This window comes from Zonotrichia leucophrys, chromosome 4, assembly GCF_028769735.1.
Source record: "Zonotrichia leucophrys gambelii isolate GWCS_2022_RI chromosome 4, RI_Zleu_2.0, whole genome shotgun sequence".
Classification (NCBI taxonomy): domain Eukaryota; kingdom Metazoa; phylum Chordata; class Aves; order Passeriformes; family Passerellidae; genus Zonotrichia; species Zonotrichia leucophrys.
Window position 1 is genome coordinate 70253978 of NC_088173.1, and position 10095 is coordinate 70264072.

General features: G+C 47.5%; 1 long non-coding RNA gene across 2 annotated transcripts; it reads right to left on the minus strand.

Moving 5' to 3' along the window:
• Positions 1 to 2688: 2688 nt before the first annotated feature.
• Positions 2689 to 6770, minus strand: LOC135447520 (uncharacterized). 2 transcript variants are annotated; one of them, XR_010440180.1, is made up of 3 exons: positions 6674 to 6770; positions 5241 to 5320; positions 2689 to 3204 (listed from the first exon to the last, which is right to left on the minus strand). It is a non-coding gene; the product is annotated as an uncharacterized LOC135447520 (long non-coding RNA). The 2 variants fall into 2 exon arrangements; XR_010440179.1 differs by lacking the exon at positions 2689 to 3204 and adding an exon at positions 4959 to 5083.
• Between the last annotated feature and the right edge of the window lie 3325 nt (positions 6771 to 10095).

Genomic DNA, 10095 nt, shown 5'->3' on the forward strand with positions numbered 1-10095 from the left:
GCCTATTTTTATGCACATGTTTAACATCGAGCAGAGCAGAGGCACATATTTAAGCAATTTCTGAAATCAGGGCCATTGTGTGATAGTCTGATTAGTAAACTGGGAATTAGGGTTCATAAATTATAGTTAATTGAACCAAATCACTTAAGCCTTTTGTGCCTGACTTTTCCCATCTAAATTCACCAACAGTAGCAAAATAGCTCCGACATACCTGGGACACAATCCTCATTGTGTTCCCAAGCTGGGAAGGGAGACTCCCAGATAAAACATGGCCTGAAACATTCCTGCTCCAGTTTTCTTAAAATGAAAGGAGGGGGGTGGAGCTGGTTTTCTGTGACTGCAGCTTTGTAATGATTTTTCAGATAGAATCAGCACAATATTCATTTTCCCCAGGCACCCTTTGTACATCCACTCCCCTGGATTCTCCTAGGAGTATATGGATTTTTCCTGCAATTTATTTCAGAGAGAGAGCAAAGTGGGAGATAAAGCAATCTCAGGTTGAGGGGAGTCGTCTGCCTTATAGAAAATAAATGGACAGCACACAAAGCACCCTGGAAAGCTTTTGACTGAGGGAGGTTATTACTTAGCCAGAAATCAAACTGCTCCAGTATTTCCAGGATGCCGAGATGGGCTGTGACAGAGCTTTTGAGCAGAGAGTGGCCTGGGCAAATCACATTAAATTTGGAATTGTTGAGAAGTCAATTCTGCCTTTTGTGTCAAGTTCTCATGGTGCTTCTCCACCTCAGAGCATCCCAGGTTGGGGATTTCACCTCTCGCCCAAGGTCACCTCTGTGGCAAAAGCAGGAGACCTGGAGAAACTCCTTCCAGACCCAGGTCTCCAGGGAGGATCCCAGGCAAAAAAAAACCCCAAACAACACAATGTCTGTGACCTCAGAGGGAAAAGAGGGGATCAGGAGTGCAGCCAGTCCCTTCATCCGGGTGCCAAAGTGATAAATTGCAAAACTCAGACTCTCACCCACTGCCATTAGTGGTGCCTCAAAAGCCCGAAGGGAAGAATGAGGGAAGAGAAGTATTTTGTTATTCTGTCCCCTCCCTCCCGTGGTTTTTGATAGTCAGAGGACACAGAGATGGAGCCCAGAGGCAGCTGAGGGCTTTGGGTCCTTGCTGGCTGCAAGAGATGCCAGGGGAGCAAACCTGCCTGGCACATCCCAACCTCATCATTCCTTGGAACCCCTTTGGCTGGAGGAGGTCTTGTCCCTCACTGGGTGGCAGGCACAGTTTCCTTTTTCCCCCCAAAACTGAGGTGAAAGGAGATTGTTCCATCAGAAGCAGGCAAAAAGATAAATTCAACTTTTTTCTGTTTTTCTTTGCGAATTTCTTACCTTGTGGAGGGAAAGAACCGTAATTCCTAGACTTAACCTGAGCTGTTTTACCACTGCAAGCAGCCTCAACAGCCAGCCCCATACCAGAAATGTGCTTTAAAGAACAAATTGAAAACTCAGACTGAGAAAAAAAAACTCAGATGTCTACACCATACTCCATATCAGAAATGTGATTTAAAGAACAAATTGCAAACTCAGACTGAGAAAAAATACCCCAGTTGTCTACACCAAACCTCACATCAGAAATGTGGAAATGTGCTTTAAAGAGCAAATTGAAAGTTCAGACTGAGGAAAAAACACCCCAGATGTCTTCACCAAACCAGTTGTTGATCCAAAATTATGGTTATATTGATCTAGGCTGATAGGAGCAAGATATCACCTCACAGGGTACACTTGAAAATCTCAGTCTAAAAACTCTTGAGATCTTCAGTGTAAAATCATCCTATTTTTCCCCTTTGACTACTGTGGATCAATTCCTGCTCTATTAAATTTGAGCAGCTCCCATTTGCTTCGAGTGCTTCCAAACTGTCAGCCAAGATTCCTCCCACAAATCACCCTCTGATGGGACCTGGAGCTGGGACACCTTGAAAAGGGACCTGATTTTCAGGAAATACCTGGCACCCACCTGCTGGACGCTTAAACTTTTACATTTTTAACATGGCCTGGGCAATTAGGGTTGGGAACTGCAGCAATGCAGGCATTCAATCATGAGATTAAGAGATTATAAGATATTTATTTTGTATAGAAAGGCTGTCATTGGTGGCGTGCTGTCCATACAATAGCTGGGATGGGAAAAGGGAAGAGTTTAAACAAGGCTCTGAGAAATTAGAAACATGCCTCTGCTTTAATGGTGGTTTTTCTCTCCCCCCCCAAACAATTAATGCAACATACATTGACCTCCCACAGCCCTGAGCGTGCTGACATGGGAACACATGCCCAGCTTCACCTGGAAACCAGGAATCTCCAAGGGATGGCTCGAATTAACTCAATAAACCAAACAAATGTTTGTTTTAAAACGTAGCAATTAATTATCTCCTTGGGTCTCCTTCCCCAGTGCTGGCTTCCCTATCACCTCATCGCTGGCTGTGCTGCAGACAATGTTCTGTTCCTTTCTTTCTTCCTAAAGATCCTAATGGGATGCAGCCGGCCGGGCCAGCGGCTTCGGAAACAAGCACAGAGCGAATTTAATAACAAGCAAACCTGCACTTAATAAAGTCTGTCATCAGTAATGTCTCCACTGAACACTTGCCAGGAGAGAATTGTTTGCACTTACTGTGTGAGCCAAGTCACAGCTTTAACAGGCAAGGCACAAATAAAACCCAGCCTTTCCCATTCTTTTCGCATCTCTGTTTCAACCTACCAACAAAAACTCCGGGGCAAACAATGAAAAAATCCAGATTCAAGCAGGAAAAAAAAATTAAAATAAGCCAACGTCCGTCCCCCACCCCCCCATTATTCATTACATTATGAAACACATTTCATAATCTAATAATTAGCAAGGGGACAATTTTGTTCAGCATGAATCTGGAGTCTTTTGTCATTTCGTGTTAGCACCCAGAACAAATGGACATTGTGCAGAGCGCGGGTGCCGGGCCCGGCCGAGGGCTCCCACTGGGCCGGGGCTCCCTCCTCCCCTCTCTCCAGCAAATCCATGGTGAGGATGGGAGGATGCAGAGCAGCCACACGCTGGATTTGAGACAATCCATCCCTGGGCACTGGGGGAGCCTGGGGAATGCAGGACAGGCTTCATCTGCTCGGCCTCGAGGGCACCGAGCTGAGCTCTGTGCCACTGCCAGGCCCTGCACAGCTAAAAGGACTCCGAGCCTCTCTGGGCCTGTTTTCCCCATGGTTTTGGTTATACCTGGAAATAAAGAGGTCAAAAATATCATTTAACAAGGGTTTTCTAGCCAGGCTGCCCCATACCTGTGGCTTTCTGTGGGATATGGAGCTCGTGAGGTGCTCACCCTCAGCTTCTTCAGGGATTGTGAAACCTTTTTCTGTCACTATTGTAAAATCAGCCAGATTTTGCAATAAAATCCCTCCTGCCCAGGAGCAGAGGGAAATCCCTTGAGAAGGCTCCCTGCACCAAAAACTGGTCCCTTGTACTGCAGGGTGGGTTTGTGAGGAGCAGGACACGACACAAGGAGGGTTGGGGTGAAACCAAGGCCTCCACAACACTTCCTTTCCATGGGACCTCCCCAGATGTTCTTTGTTTCTGCTGGGAAGGTGGGTCCAGGGGGGCTTTAAAGCCTGGAGGAGCAGACTGAGCTCCTCGTGACCATCCTGAGCTGGAGGTTGATTATGTCCACCCAAGGAACAAAAATGTTTGGGAAAGAGCCCCAGAATTGTTGTACCACCAGCTCCTCTCCTTCACACCTCCTGCTCTCCCCTCCTCCCTGGTGAGCACACACACCCTGAGCCAGAAGTTTGTGGGTTCTGTGATTTGGGGAGGCCAAAATTTAGAGAAAAATTACTTTAACAACACTCTTAATGATAATAATGGGAAAATTAAACTAATTCCTAAAACATGGCAGTGATTTGGGATCTCCTGCTAGCAAGGTACAGGGTTCACCTCCAGCTCTCCAAAATCCAGGACATCACAAGTGGAGAGGATGTTCATGGGATGGTGATGGTGAACAAGTGACCATTGAGGTGACTCCCCCAACCAAGGACCTGTTTGACCTCACTGACTCCCAGAACAACAGCTGGGTGTGCTTCTACCAGATCCAGTATCTGAAGAAGATAGAAAAATCCCCACAAGAAAGAAAAATTGCCTAAAAACTCTTTTAATTTCTGGGGTTTTCACCAAAATTTGAGAGATTTTGGTGTCAAGGAGAGCAGTCCAAAGGGGAACTTTGCTCCTGACTCTCCAGACATCCCGACCTTTTTCTGGCCATGTCTGAGCTGGTTAATAAAGACTGAGATGCTGCTCTGAGCAAGAAATACCTGAGGAGCTCTGGCCTCTCCAGGGTCACTCCCAGCTCTCTATGTTTGTGCAGGAGGCACCACACCAGGAACGTGGCCAAATTCCTCACTCCTTGTTTGGGACCCATCAACCAGAACAGGCTCTTCCCTTGGGGGCTGAGGAGTGGGATCAGCCCCAGGAGCCACAGCCTTTCCAACCACAGCTGCTCTGCCCCACTGTCACCTTCCACATGTCCCCAGTGCCCAAGGTGGCCACCAGCTTGAGCAAGGACAAAGCCACTGCCACTCTGCCCTCACTGTCACCTTCCACGTGTCACCAACATTGAGGTGGCCACCAGCTTGTGCAAGGACAACACCACCAGTGCCACCTTCACATGGAGGGGCCCATCCTGGTCACCACCTGAGGTGGAAAGCCAGGATGAGCATTGTGCTCCCACATTTGGGCATCTAAAAATTGGGAGAAGCCAAATTTTTAGAAGGAAAATAAGGAGTTAGAGGAGAAGGAAAATAAGGAATTTAGAAGGAAAATAAGAAAGAAGGAAAATTTTAGAAAGAAAAGAACGAGTTTGTTGATATGTGAGACTGTTATCTGCTGCTTCTCCCATCCCAGGTGGGATCCCCTCCCCAGGGAATACAGCCCATGGAGGAGAGGGGGTGTTGCTGGAGTAAAAAGGGGAAGAGGATGTGCTCACCAGAGCTGCAGGGACACACATCCAACTGGTCAAACTGGTCAAACTGGGAGCCAGTGCTGCTCCTCCCTGGAGGCCATCCTGGAGCTGGAGGTGAGGCATGGCTCATCTGCCTCCCTGGATGTGCTGGGAAGGATGGAAAATCCCAGGGAAGGAAATAAATACTCTCAAAACTGGAGGATGTTGAGGAGACAGGGACAAAACTCCCAGATAATATTTTTTCAGGGGCAGTCAGGGTGTTACCCACAGAGCTTTTCTTCCCACAGGATATCCAGATACTCACTGGGGCCTCGGGTCCCTCTCGGAGATGCTGCCGCCATTCAAATCAGCACCAACATATGGAAGGCTCCTAATGTTGTGCTTCTGTCAGAGGAAACCATTGTTCAGCTTCTCTACAGGAAGGATGTCTCACTGCTTATTACCAGCTTGAATAATTGTCTGGAATGTTTTATTTGACATTTATTCAAGGAACTTGGAAACCCGCGCAGTTTCTTGCTCTCCAGAGGATAACAACAACAAAAAAAATTAATAAATAAATTTAAAAAAAAACAGCCAAGAGAGCCCAAACTGGAGCCAACAGCTTCAGATGGCAGCAAGAGTTTTTAAATGTAAATATATAGTAAAACAAGTAAAGCCTTCTTGTTTGGGCAGAGGAAAGGGGGAAAAAAGTAGAGATGTAGCATTTTATCATCTATATCTTTAAAATATCTCCCAGGCCTTTGTTATCAAGGATGGTGTGTAAATCTTGAGGATTCATATAAAAAGGATTGAAACAAAGAGAGGGAACAGGCAAGGAAGCAAAACATCTCGTCACTGGACAGAAAGCCCAGGCAACTCTGCCCTTAAACTCTGACAACCCACAAATTCCTGAAAGACAACCCCATGTTCCTGCTTTGGTGGGTTTAAAGATGCACAGAGGGAATATTGCTCCATACCTGACCTGGATTGATGCTTCAAAGGGGAATTCTGGTTTTAACAATGAAGGGAAAAACATTGGGTTGATTTTTGGGTGCTGCACCAAAGATAGTGGGGGGACAGGGCTTGCTTTCTTCAGATCTAGAAATTTAAATTTGAGTTGAAGGAAAAGCTCAGGTAGGTTTAAACCTTTTCTGGGCCAGGAAATAATTATTACAGGTAAAATACCAGGATCCACATTGGACATGGAACCTGCTGGGGGTCACTCCAGGCTGTTGGAAGATTCCCCTGAAGAACAAAGTACAAGGACCAGTTTCACGCAGGGAAGAGCTTGTTCCAGTCAGGATCAGCTGAACTCCTGCCTGTGGTGCTGCAGAAGTTAAGAAATTCCCCAGATCTTTCTCTTCTCAGCCATGTTCTCAATATTCCATATCAGAATAAGGGATAAGGGAAAGAGAAGCACAGTGGGACTTCAGACCCTGTGTGTGACTTTCATAATCAGACTCACAAAATCATTTATTCCATCATTCCACTCAGATCATCCAGTTCAGCCATTCCCCCAGCACTGACAAGGCCACCACTGACATGTCCCCGAGTGCCACATCCACAAGGTTTTAAATCCCTCCAGGGATGGGGACTCCATCACTGCCCTGGGCACCTCTGCCAAGGATGGGAATAACCCTAGACAAAAAAAACTCTCTGCTCCCCACGGGGCTGAGCAGAAAATCCAACCCTTCCAGAGCCTGGAAAACTGCTGGAAGTGGTTGTTGTCCTCCAAATTCCCCCCATCAGCTGAAGTACCTGTGCATGAGGCTTCTTTTCGAAAGAGAAATGGAATGCTGCTCCTCCAGAGCTCCTGGGAGATTCCCAGCTGTTCACTGTCCAGGGGCAGCTCTGGAAGGAAAATTGTACCTGCAGACCCAGCAGGCTCCCAAAAACTGTAATTTCTCTTGGTTTTTGTGGAAGAATTTTGTCTGGGAGAAGAAAAATGACTGGCACAGGGTGCCCAGAGAAGCTGTGGCTGCCCCTGGATCCCTGAAGTGCCCAAGGCCAGGTTTGGGCTTGGAGGACCCTGGGACAGTGGAAGGTGTCCCTGCATGGCAGGAGGTGACACTGAGTGGTGTCTGAGGTCTCTTCCAACCCAATTCCATGACTCCCAGCTCCTACTTCCACCTCCCTCTCCATGTCCTTTTCCTTCCCAATCCTTTCCCATTAACTTTTGTCAGCTGTGCTGCCCATCCCTCCCGAGCCTCTCCCTGTATCTGTGTTTCCACACAGGATTTTAGCTCCAACTGTCCCGTCTTTGCCCAAATTTCAGCAGGCAGGTCGTGACCACACGCCTCCAGGGAGCAATCCTGCTTCCAGCTCAGTGATTAATTCCTCTTTATCCATCATAATGAGGTCCAGATTACAGTTACCTTGAATTGTGGTCCAAACAACTTATGTCAGAATATAATTACCTGGAGGTGCTGAGAACTTTAATGACACTCCCACGGGGGATTTTTTAACTTGAAGTATCTGAAGTCAGTCTACTCATATTTCCTCTCTGCACACTCGGGGAGAGCGTGCAACCTATTTTAAAATGTCATCCTTATTTTTTTTATTTAGATTTATGCACCTCAAAGCCCCAGAGCTCGAGGAGCCTCTGCAATAAACACGAGCACCAAACTCTCCAAAAATAACAGCCCTGGGCTGAGCGTCACTGGTGGAACAACAATGAGAACAAACCCACACATCTCTGCTCCTCTCTGCCCAGCAGGATTAAATCAGGGGGAAGGAGATTACAGCACATACCTGCAGCTATAAAACACACCTTGTTCTGAGCAAACTCGGTTCAAAAAGTCAGGAGGAGGCCTCCAGGCAGGCACTGAGCTGTGCACGGCCAAAAACTGAGCAGGAATCACTCACCAGTTACTGCCATGGGTGAAACAGACTCACCTGGGGGAATTAATTTAATTTATTCCAGCAGCTTCCCAGAAGCCAGCCTTGTAGCCCCTGGCTAGCAAAACCTGGCCACACAAACCCAAAACAAGGAGGTTTCACCCCATTCTCCAGTCCATCTTGGATGAGAGACTCCCCTGGGCGGCTCCCACAGCTTGGGGGTGATGGAATCACAGAATCCTTAAAGGTTAGGAAAGACCTCCAAGGTCATCCAGTCCAATTATCAAGTGTGGGATACAACAGCAGCAATATCTGCACGGGGGTAGGACACACAGCTTTAAAATACCAGACTAAACAAAAGCCTGCACGTCATCAAAAAAGTTCCAAAATTAGTATGAGAACAGCACAAAAACTTTGGTCAATCAGGTCAGAAAATGCACTGGGAAAAACAGGCCTAACATTGCCCAAAGGACATCAAAATACAGAAAGATGAAAAAAAAAAAATTTAAAAAAATTCTTCCTCTTCAAGTTAAAATTCAAATAGGCTTCAAACTTCCCCTTGTTGGCCTGACAACTGGGATTTCATGTGAAAATGTAAAGGGAAAAAAACTGAGTATAGACAAGAAAAATAGGTGTAAGAAGTTTATTTCTGAAAGCAGAGCTGAGCTCTTCTGTGCAGCCACCAGGGACTCTGTAAGTGAGAACAATCTGGTTCAGAGAGTTCCCAGGGGATCTGGCTTGGGAAGACGAGTGGGAGGCAGGAAGGGTTAAAAATATTTTTTTTCAGAGAAAGCTTGGCTATGAGATGTGTCTCCAGAGGGCCCGGAGCACAGGAGGGGCTGGAGATTAAACAGACATCTGGAGGTGCCATCCTCCTCACCAGACTGGAGACACAACATTGGGAGCACGGGGAAAGAGGAGTCTGGGAATTCCCTGAGGAGGAGAAGGAGGAAACAGCACAAGACACAGCTCTGGCTGTGGAAGTCTCATTCCAGCAGGAAAAGGGAGGAAATTATGAGCAGGAATTTCTGCACGGGGTAGGAGAGGCCTTCCAGAGCCAAAGGAAAGCCACAAAGGGGCATTTCTATAACAGAACCCAGGTATTGTCCTGGGTAGGCTGAAGATTGGGCAAAAATACCTCCCAAATCCAGCATGATTAAGGATTTAAAGCACAACTCCTTTTTTACAAAGCCATCTGAGCATGGACACCTCGTTAGCATTTTCACTCAGAGGTTGTTTCATCTCCAGGAGCTACAAAAACAAATCTCCACGGGACGTAAGAACAGAGGGGAGAAGGAACAACTTCTCCTTGTGTCACAGAGTGGAATTGCTCAGGAGGGACTTGCCAAGAGCACTGGAGTGGTGAGAACCCCGTGGCACCACATTGACAACACTTTTGTTGCCTCACCAGAGTCCTCCTCGCCTCCTTGCTGTGCTGCTTCCCCTCTGTGGGGACACGGAGTGCTCGGTGCATCCATGAGGAAAGGACTTCTCCTCCCAGCCTTTCTGCTCAGCACAAATGAAATGTGGTCACCAGGGTTACTGGGGCTCTGCTCCTGTGAGGTTTGTTCCCAGAGAAAGCAAAATTCCCCCTCCCTCTTTTTGGTGGTGCACTGATGGGATGGAGCAGGGTTCAAAGCCTGAGCACGGGAAAACAGATCCCACACCCCAAAGAGAGCAGCCAATAAATCACAGAACCATGGAATGGATTGGGTTGGGTTTCTTGGGTTGGAAGGGGTTTAAAGACCATCTACCATGGGCAGGGACACCTTCCACCATCCCAGGTTGCTCCATGCCCCATCCAACCTGGCCTTGGGCACTGCCAGGGATCCAGGGGCAGCCACAGCTGCTCTGGGCACTTGTGCCAGGGCTCAGCACCCTCCCAGCCAAGAATTCCTTCCCAAAATCCCACCTAACCCTGCCCTTCTTCAGCTTAAGGCCATTCCCCCTTGTCCTGTAATTCCATCCTTTGCCCAAAGTCCCTCTCCAGTCTTCCTGTAAGCCCCTTTGGGTCTCCCCAAATCCTCTCCACCACCAGAGCTTCACCTCTCCTCACCCTTCCAGCTTCCAGCATCCTGCATGCCCACCCTGGCACACACCAAATTTACCTTTCCATTTTCCTTACTGCCTCCTGAAGGAGAAGTTCTTCTCTAATTCCAGCAAGAATTCCCGGGCTGGACTGCAGGTTGTTCCCAAGAGAGCCCCAAGGGTATCTCAATCCAGCCCTGCTGGAAATATTGAGATATTTAATGTAGGTCTTTTATCTCAGGGCAGTTCCTGCTGCAGGGAATGTCTGGGAACTGACTCAGTCCTCATATGGAGTGATGGATTGGTGGCGTTCC